A 10356-nucleotide genomic window follows, 5' to 3' on the forward strand; every position below is an offset into this window, starting at 1 on the left:
CACATGACAGGTGCAAGGTCCTGCACCAACCGTGCACATAAAGCAATATGGAAGACATTCTATATGGAGAACAACGCCGGCCATACATGCATGAATGGGGACCATGTCATGTCTCACACATAAATTTGTATCCAGAGACCAAATCGTTCATCCAATAAACATCAAGTATATCTTCCACATAGCTAGATGCATGGCGCAAGGCAAATACCGTGCAGTACATCTATCAGTGGACACCGACATGGAGCACAATCAAGTTAAATATGGATGGAACTGAAATATGTCTGATAAACATCAATGTAGATATGTAAAGTAAATAATCATAAAATTTAAAATATACCATAAAAAAACATGTGAAGTGAAAAACCATGAATGTAATAATATACCATAAAATACCATTTAAAAACCAATACTTATACTGAATCCGACAAATATACATACGTAATTCTACCTATCTATGCTATTCACATTAAATTCAATGTTGAGTCCCTGGGGTTGTAAGGATTGTAATGTAAAAATCCATTTAAGCTTTTTTTTCTCAACATGCGTTCCCTATCACCCCCTCTCTTGGGAACCTCAACAGAGTCGATGATCCGAAATCTCAATTGGCTAACAGAGTGGCCACAGTCATTGAAATGTTTGGCCACAGGTTTGTCCATTATTTTTTTCCTTACAGTGCTTTTGTGTTTGTTGATGCGCTCCCTAATTTCCATGGTTGTTCCTCCCACATAGATCAAGCTGCAAGGACAAACAATCATGTAAATGACATGAATAATACCCTGCAATGTTGTATTTCTTGCCACTATATGGGTGGACAAAGGTATTACCCTTTAGCATGTTCCCGCAATTACAGCATCCCAGACATGGGAAATTCCCTGTCGTCCTGGGTTTCAGGTAGCTCTGCCCGCCTTTTTATAGCATCACCCATGTCAGTTTTACTCAATTTGTCATGCAAATTACTGCCCCCCTTATACGCCATCAATGGCGGACTATCAAATTCACAGACTGTGGGGAGGCCCCTGTGTAAGATGTGCCATACTCTTCTCAATATATGTACTATATCAGCACTATGGCTGCCAATAGGTGGATACAAACGGAATGCGTCCTGCATTCATTTTCCTAGAGGAGGCCTGAAATGTGGACACTCTGTCAACCAAGGAGATTTTGGTCCTAGTCTTGTGCAAAAACCTACCCGGATGCCTCCTCTTGGAGAATTTATTGCACATCTCATCAATACGGCTAGTGAATACATCATCATCAGATACCACTCGTCTGACACGCAGCATCTGACTCCAAGGCAGGGAATCAAGCATGCGACGTGGATAACTACTGTCATGTCTCAAAAGGTTATTTCTGTCTGTAGGTTTCTTATACAAGTCTGTCTTAAGCATGCCCCCTTCAATATATACCCTGACATCAAGAAACTGTAACTCCTCGCAAGAGGAAGTCACAGTGAATTGAAGACCTGATACACCACTATTAAGATGTTCGTGAAATTCATTCAATAAGTCCAATGAGCCACTCCAAATCATAAAAATGTTGTCGATGTAGCGCCACCAGCACAGGACCCACTGTTGAAAAGAAGATGCATAAACCATCTTGTCCTCAACCTCCGCCATGAACATGTTGGCATAAGTTGGTGTCACGTTGGAACCCATGGCCACACCGCTAGTCTGTTGGTAAAAGGTGTTGCCAAAGAGAAAGTAATTCCTCTTCAGGACCAACTCGAGGAGGCTGAGGACAAACCGGTGTGCATCAAGAGTGAGTCCTGTGCCGGCCAGGGCCACATCGATGACATTTAATCCATAATCATGTGTAATTGACGTATACAGTGATACCACATCAAAACTGACTAAGTAAAAATGAGCAGGTAAGGTAATCTCACTCAATCTAGTCAAAAAATGTCCCGTTTCCCTAACATAGGAGGGGGCTGAGGTTGCATGGACACGGAGCAGTCGGTCCAAAAAGATAGCAATCGTACTAAAGATAGACCCCCTACCAGACACAATGGGTCTGCCCAGGGGGTCAATCAACCGCTTGTGTATCTTAGGGAGAACATAAATAAGAGGGGTGACGGGGTATGGTAACTTGAGAAACTGACATAAATCTTGGTCAATAATACCCCAAGCCTGGGCTGTGTCAACAATGTCTGTCACCACCCTGGCAATCTCCCATTTGGGGTCCTGTCTTAATACTTAATATACCTCCCAATCATCTAACTGCCTACGTATCTCACCAATATATCTGTCTGTGTCCATTACCACCACAGCCCTCCCGTTGTCGGCTGGTTTGATAGTGATATCTCTGTTTTGTGTCAATTGTTTAAGGGCTTCCCTCTCACTGTGTGTCATATTAGGTCTGTAATGTAACTGCCTACTGTGTTCTTGCAGTAACCTAATCTGTTTGGTAACTATTTGGACATATGATTCAACAATGTTATTGTTGTGTGGAGGCATAAAATGACTCTTGTTACTCAACACGTATTTAGCTAAAGACAATTCAGCAACATCCCTATTAGGTGTACTCCTGTTGGCAACATTAGTATAAAAAAAACTTTTAATCTAAGACACCTAAAAAAGCGTTGTAGATCAAGTTCCATCTCAAACCAATCCATATCTGCCGTGGGGCAGAAGGATAGTCCATGTCCCAAGACATTAACCTGATCAGTGCTCAGTTCAATTGATAATATATTTACCACCAGATGATTTACTACTTGTGCGTGCGTCTCGTCAATCTCTCCCGTGCTCCCTGGTTGTAACTCGGATATGTAGGGGGAGGCTGATCTTTTCTGGGCCCTGTGGTGTTTCCTGCAGCCCCGTCTGAGTTTCATCCCACTGTGTGTGGTGGTCTTCCTAAAAAAGCAGACTTGGTAGATTCATCCGTTGACTCCGAGTCACAAGTTGTGAAACCAAAATGACTCTGATCCATTCTCTTCCCCTTTCCGTTTGTATCCACCTATGGCAGCCATAGTGCTGATATAGCACATATTTTGAGAAGAGAATGGCACTTCTTACACAGGGGCCTCCCCACAGTTTGTGAATTTGATAGTCCGCCATTGATGGCGTATAGTCTTTGTATGTTGGACAAATCTAAATTCCTCTTGAACGGATGAGGGGAAGAGAGAATGGAAGAGAAAGGGGCGCACAATAGGATAGTATGTATATACAGATAAAATGATATAGTGAGGATTGTGAAGGCTCACCTTTTGGGGTTGTGCTAGAATAGGGCACAACCCTATTGAAGGCTTGTATTAATGAGACTTATCTGCCGGAACTGCAGCCGCAGATTATGTATTCTTTTGGATGGGATGTCCAGTCCCCCGAAGAGAAAAGTTGCAATAAAAGAAAGGAGGTTCTGCTTCGGCGCAAGTCCACCATGGAGACTGTCTCAATGGAATGGATTCTTCCTCTTTAATGGAAACAACGTGTTTCGGGGATTAAAACTTCCCTTTCATCAGGTTTCATAGTATTACCAAAGGTGCCTCCTTTTATTAATGGCGTATAAGCGGGGCACTAATTTGCATGACAAATTGATTAAAACTGACATGGGTGATGCTATGAAAGGCGGGCAGAGCTACCTGAAACCCAGGACGACAGGGAATTTCCCATGTCTGCGATGCTGTAATTGCGGGAACATGCTAAAGGGTAATACCTTTGTCCACCCATATAGTGGCAAGAAATACAACATTGCAGGGTATTATACATGCCGGTCCAAATTTGTCATTTACATGATTGTTTGTCCTTGCAGCTTGATCTATGTGGGAGGAACAACCATGGAAATTAGGGAGCGCATCAACAAACACAAAAGCACTGTAAGGAAAAAAATAATGGACAAACCTGTGGCCAAACATTTCAATGACTGTGGCCACTCTGTCAGCCAATTGAGATTTCGGGTCATCGACTCTGTTGAGGTTCCCAAGAGAGGGGGTGATAGGGAACGCATGTTGAGAAAAAAAGAGCTTAAATTGATTTTTACATTACAATTCTTACAACCCCAGGGACTCAACATTGAATTTAATGTGAATAGCATAGATAGGTAGAATTACATATGTATATTTGTCGGATTCAGTATAAGTATTGGTTTTTAAATGGTATTTTATGGTATATTATTACATTCATGGTTTTTCACTTCACATGTTTTTTTTATGGTATATTTTTAATTTTATGATTATTTACTTCACATATCTACATTGATGTTTATCAGACATATTTCAGTTCCATCCATATTCAACTTGATTGTGCTCCATGTCGGTGTCCACTGATAGATGTACTGCACGGTATTTGCCTTGCGCCATGCATCTAGCTATGTGGAAGATATACTTGATGTTTATTGGATGAACGTTTTTGTTTCTGGATGCAAATTTATGTGTGAGACATGACATGGTCCCCATTCATGCATGTATGGCCGGCGTTGTTCTCCATATAGAATGTCTCCATATTGCTTTATGTGCACGGTTGGTGCAGGACCTTGCACCTGTCATGTGACTGGATGATGCGTGACGCACATGATTGTGGTCACTTGATGCGCACGCATGCTGTGGATATGGGTAGCGCGTGCATCTCTGAGTCCATACGGCGGCATGCTAGGACGGCGGCGCGGTGACGTCATGGACATGCGCAGTGCACTGGGAGAGATGCCGACATTGAGCGCAGACATACATGATGGGATCGGATGTCATCTAATATTGATCAGGTACACATCTGTAGTATAATGAGTCACAGACAGCCTGATTGGATTTTGGGCTGCTTTTAATCACACACATGTGTTTAATGGGTTGAGCCCCCGGGTGATTGGCTCTTTCATGGTATAGGAGTGGCCACTGATGTGTATTTATGGTTGCCAGTTTTATCATTTGTATGCTTGATAAAAGCTACTGCTTAGCCGAAACGTCGTACCTTGTTTGTGTGTGCACTCTAGGCTTTCAATAAACAGATGCACCGGATATGCTGCTGTGATTTCTGCTACTTATTACTGTTCTTTGGACTGCTCTGGATCTGTGGTCCTATCGCGGCTGGTGCATTCCGGAATTGGTCGAGAGGTTTGTTTGTGCTGCTCTACGTCAGTCCCCTGTGCGTCACCTCCTGGGAGACGCTACATTCTAATCTGCTATGAATAGGCGGCACGCCTGGCTTGGCGTTAGCATCCAGAGCAAGTCTCTTCCAACTGAGGCCACAGGTAATGTCTTTTCCCTGCCCCAAGGAGTTCCTTGTTGGTTTTTCTTTGATCTTTCTTGATTTTCAGTTCACAGACTTATACTTGTACAAATCAGACCTTGCGGACTACATACCAACTTTACCTAGCTAATAGTATGTTAATAAAATATAACTTTTAATCATGACTTGTTAAAACAGAACCAAAATTGTGAGTCAATCTAAAGAAGGAATTAAAAATAAACTGTTCCTTGTCTCTAATGGCTGTTTGTATTTTATTTGCTTTGTTTGTTTAACCCCTGCAAGGATGTGCACTCTCCCTGCTAAGGTCACTAGCTAACTGATAGCATGCCACTCATTTTCTGCTATGGCACTGATTATTGTATGGAGCTATGTCTGCCTCCACACTCTATTTCATTCAATGAAACAAATGGTTTAAGCTCAAGAGGCAAGTGAAACAGTAGATCTAAAACCTAGGAACTGCCTCCCGACATGTTTCACCAGCTAACCTGGCTTCCTCAGTTGTTTGGGCAGCATTCCAATACACAACGTGTATTCAAGAAGAGGATGGGTGAACATATTGCTAACATAAAGAAAGGCTTTGAACAACATTCGGTCTCAAAGCACTTTAAAGACTATCATAATAAAGATCCCACCTACCTCACCTTTGTTGCTTTCGAACAGATTAGAAAACAATGGAGAGGTGGCAATCAAGTGGCAAATATGTCTAGAGTCGAGAAGAATATTTGAATTTGACACTATAATTACAACTGATCTTAATGCTGAGATGGAACTCTTTGGCTTCTGGTGATTGTTGGGACGGTGCCAATCTGAGATGGAACATCGAGGTCCGGCTGTTTACCAGCACCTCAATCTTCCCTCCTGGGCCAGCCCCCGTCCCCAAAACATCTCCAGGATTCCAATTTCCATCTCTAAAGACAAAAAGAAAAAAGATAAGGCACAGTAAGGAAAAAAGAGACAAAAAAGATCAAATATGAAAATAATATGCATATATTACATCTCCATTCTTATAGACATAGCACAAAACTAATAAAATAGAAATAGATATATATTTTATTAATGCCACATCAAAAACACACCAAAAATGCAGGTGCGCTTTTGCACAAGTTTCTATGATCTCTTCATATTTTTCATTTTTTTGCTCTATTTAACATGTATTCAATGAACATGTAGTTGATAAAATTATTGGTAGTTTCTCTTTGGCTTTATTTAGTCACTGACATTTATATAGGTATATAATATCGTTACGGGAATAATCCAGCTCTGCTTTATACTATTATTGTTGTTATCTCTACCCTTAATTAACAAATTCTCCCTTTAAAAAGGGTTAGAAAAATGTCCACTGAACTACCACTGAAGAAGGAGCCAGATGCTCCGAAATGCATTTGGGACTGGACTTTATTTTTCAGTGAACTACTGGAACAGCCAAGTGACTTATTATAAGTATATATTTTCAGTTTGGAGGCTCTTTCAATTTAACAGAGCAGTAGCAAGCTACATATCGCTCAGCTACAGCTGAACCTTCTACGCCGAGCCATACCCGGAACATCTCGCAGTGAATCAAAGAGCCAGAACACCAACACAACATGTGTCCACGAGGAGTGGTAAAGTAACCATCTCTAACGCTGCTACATACAGTGTCAATATTAAGCATTGCTAAAGTGATCACAATTTGCTACAACTGCTATCCAACTAACAATGAGTTGATTTAAAAGTGAAATGCATTTCTTCCATATAAAAGCCTGATATATACAGGATATTACCAAAGTTATATGGTATATCAAGGATCATAGACAATATAACTTCATCGCTGATATATGTAACTCTTTCGCTGTTTTGGCATAAACATACCAATGAATTACATTGTTGCCATATCTCAAACATATCAGCGATTCTTATTTATTAGCGGTGATTATACATTTTATATGCAACTCTTTTTACTTTTTTTGGGTAGAGGACAATTTCCACTTTAACTAGTACTAACAGTGATTGACCCATTGTTTGCCATTCAAGAACGCAATCTATATTCAACATCGGATTTATTACAAGGGTCGGCCGAACATTTCCATATATGGCAATACATTGATTTTATATATTTTTAATTTATGTTTTATGGGATACTATAATTATTATGTTTATATGAATCAGCTATAAATGTGTCCTGGTACATTCATGAGCAAAAGATACTCAGAATCACTTTTGGAGCCTATTGGTCACCATCAAGAACTAAGTGCTCGCCCCTGAATCCAGGACAATTTAAGAATTTCCAGTGCGGTTATTAGATAGGCATCAATCTGTTGCCAGAGGGGTGTGTTTCATGTACTTTTATTAATAAATGTGTTTTATTTTGAATTGAATTGGAGTATTCTATATAACATCAGATAAGTGAGTGCCCTCCATCTTTTATTTATATTTATATTTTTTCATATATCGACGTTGGGTGCGTCGAGGTCAGGGGCGGACTGGGAACTTATAGTAGCCCTGGAAAAAATAGTAGTTTGGTCCAAATTGATGGAAGGCAGGGCCAGCAATACCATACTGTGGCACATTATACCACCCCAACAGAGCCAAATACCCCTGTCCATCACAAAATACTGCCAGCAGCACAAAATACATCCCCAGAAACTTCCACTGGCCGGCCGTGAGGAGGGCCCAGGCGGCCCCCTGGGCATTGGGCTACCAGGAAATTTCCCTGTAAGGTCTATGGCCAATCTGCCCCTAGTCGAGGTGTCTGCACCTATACTATAGGTTTCAACAGGTAGAGCCACAGTTTTCTTGTTCTATTTTGCACATCTGTAGGTGACCTGTATTTTTGGTCAGTGCAATACAACTCATTTGCACCAGTGATACAGAAATGCAATATTTAATCAGGAAACTATAGGCCGGTAGGTTTAACATCTTTCGAGGGGTAAACTGTTTGAAGGTTTTCTAAGAGATGCTATGTTGAGGTACCTCAATGAAAAAAAGCAAATAACGCCATATCAGCATGGCTTCATGAGGGATTGGTCATGTCAAACTAGTTTCCCTGAGGAGGTAAGTTCGAGACTTGACCCTGGCGAATCAATTCTCCAAATCATTTGATACTGTACCACATAAAAGGTTAGTATATACCGTATTTTTCGCCCTATAAACGCACTTTTCCCCCCCAAAAGTGGGAGGAAAATGGCAGTGCGTCTTATGGGGCGAATGCTGCCGTTTACACTGATACACCGACGACCGCATGCTGCACAGCGCGGCCTGAGTGTGTATCAGCGAGGAGGGAGGAGGGGCTGGGGGCTGGGAGCTGGCATCTAGTTTTGTAATGGCAGCGGGGCCCGGTGCAGTCACTGTATTCTATTGCACCGGGCCCCGCTCACTGTACTAATCGTATCTACGGTAACTGCAGGAAATGTTTAACTATAGAATATGTTCGATCCAGCAGCCTGTACTTACGACCGCAGGAGGCAGGAGGCCGGGCGGGCGGGCACTGGAAGCATAACTTCCTACGTCACGCGCCTGCTCCGCCCACTTTATGAATGAAGCAGGCGGCGCGGGCACGTGACGTAGTGAGTTACGCTGCCAGTGCCCGCCCGCCCAGCCTCCTGCCTCCTGCCTGCTATGGTCGTAAGTACAGGCTGCTGGATCGAACATATTCTATAGTTAAACATTGCCTGCAGTTACCGTAGATACGATTAGTACAGTGAGTGGGCCCGGTGCAATAGAATACAATGACTGCACTGGGCCACCGCTGCCATTAAAAAACTAGTGTAGATGCCAGCCCCCACCCCCTGTATTGGGGGTCATTCACAGTGGCTGACACTGTTATGGGGGATCTGTGGATGACAAATAGCATAAGATGCTATTTATCTGTCATCCACAGATCCCCCCCATAGCAGTGTCATCCACAGACACCCCCATAACAGTGTCAGCCACAGACCCCCATAACAGTGTCAGCCACAGACCCCCATAACAGTGTCAGCCACAGACTCCCATAACAGTGTCAGCCACAGACCCCCATAACAGTGTCAGCCACAGACCCCCATAACAGTGCCATCCACAGACCCCCATAACAGTGCCATCCACAGACCCCCATAACAGTGTCATCCACAGATCCCCCATAACAGTGCGTCATCCACAGATCCCCCATAATAGTGTCATTCACAGGCTACCATTAGTTCAAAGCCCACCAAAAGCACACCTTTTGGTTCAAAATATATTTTTTCTTATTTTCCTCCTCAAAAACCTAGGTGCGTCTTATGGGCCGGTGCGTCTTATAAGGCGAAAAATATGGCAAAATGAGAATGCTTGGACTGGGAGAAAATGTGTGTATGTGGGTAAAAACAGAGGGTCGTTATTAATGGCACACACTCAGATTGGGTCACTGTCACTAGTGGAGTACCTCAGGGGTCAGTATTGGGCCCTATTCTCTTCTATATATTAATTATCTTGTAGAAGGCTTACACAGTAAAATATAATTTTTATGCAGATGACACTAAGCTGTGTAAAGTCTTTAACACGGGAGAAGACAGTATACGGTTACAGATGGATCTGGATAGATTGGAGTCTTGGGCAGAGAAGTGGAATATGAGGTTTAACAATGACAAATGTAAGGTTATACACAGGGGCGGGCTGGGCTGGGGGGCAGGGAGGCAATTGCCCCCCAGGCCGCCCTAAATTAACGGCCGCTGGGCCGCCCGTCTTTAAAAAAATGAATTTTTATTTTTTATTCTTCAGGGCCGCACCGCCAATCACCACAGGCGGTGCGGCCCAGGATGTAATTGCGGCCGTGCTGTGTGTGCTGTGGGGCAGGGGAGGGAGAGGCGTGTCCCTCCCCTGTTCTTCTGATAGGCCGCAGGCACTAATGCCTGCAGCCTATCAGAGGCCAGCTCAGGCAGCGCGATGACGTCATTATCATCGCGACGCCTGAGCCGGGCAGCACACAGCAGGGACACAGGCCGGAAGAGGCTTGCATCGCTGCTGATGGAGGTAAGTATTAGTGTTTTTTTTTTTTTTTCTTCTTTGCGGGGGGCTGGCACTATGGGGGGGGATCTGGCACTATGGGGGGCTGGCACTATGGGGGGGGTCTGGCACTATAGGGGGGGCTTGCACTATAGGGGAGCTTGCACTATAGGGGGGGGGTAGCACTATGGGGGGGCACTATAGGGGGAGCTGGCACTATGGGGGAGCTAGCACTATGGGGGATCTAGCA

This window comes from Bufo bufo, chromosome 3 (genome assembly GCF_905171765.1).
Source record: "Bufo bufo chromosome 3, aBufBuf1.1, whole genome shotgun sequence".
Classification (NCBI taxonomy): domain Eukaryota; kingdom Metazoa; phylum Chordata; class Amphibia; order Anura; family Bufonidae; genus Bufo; species Bufo bufo.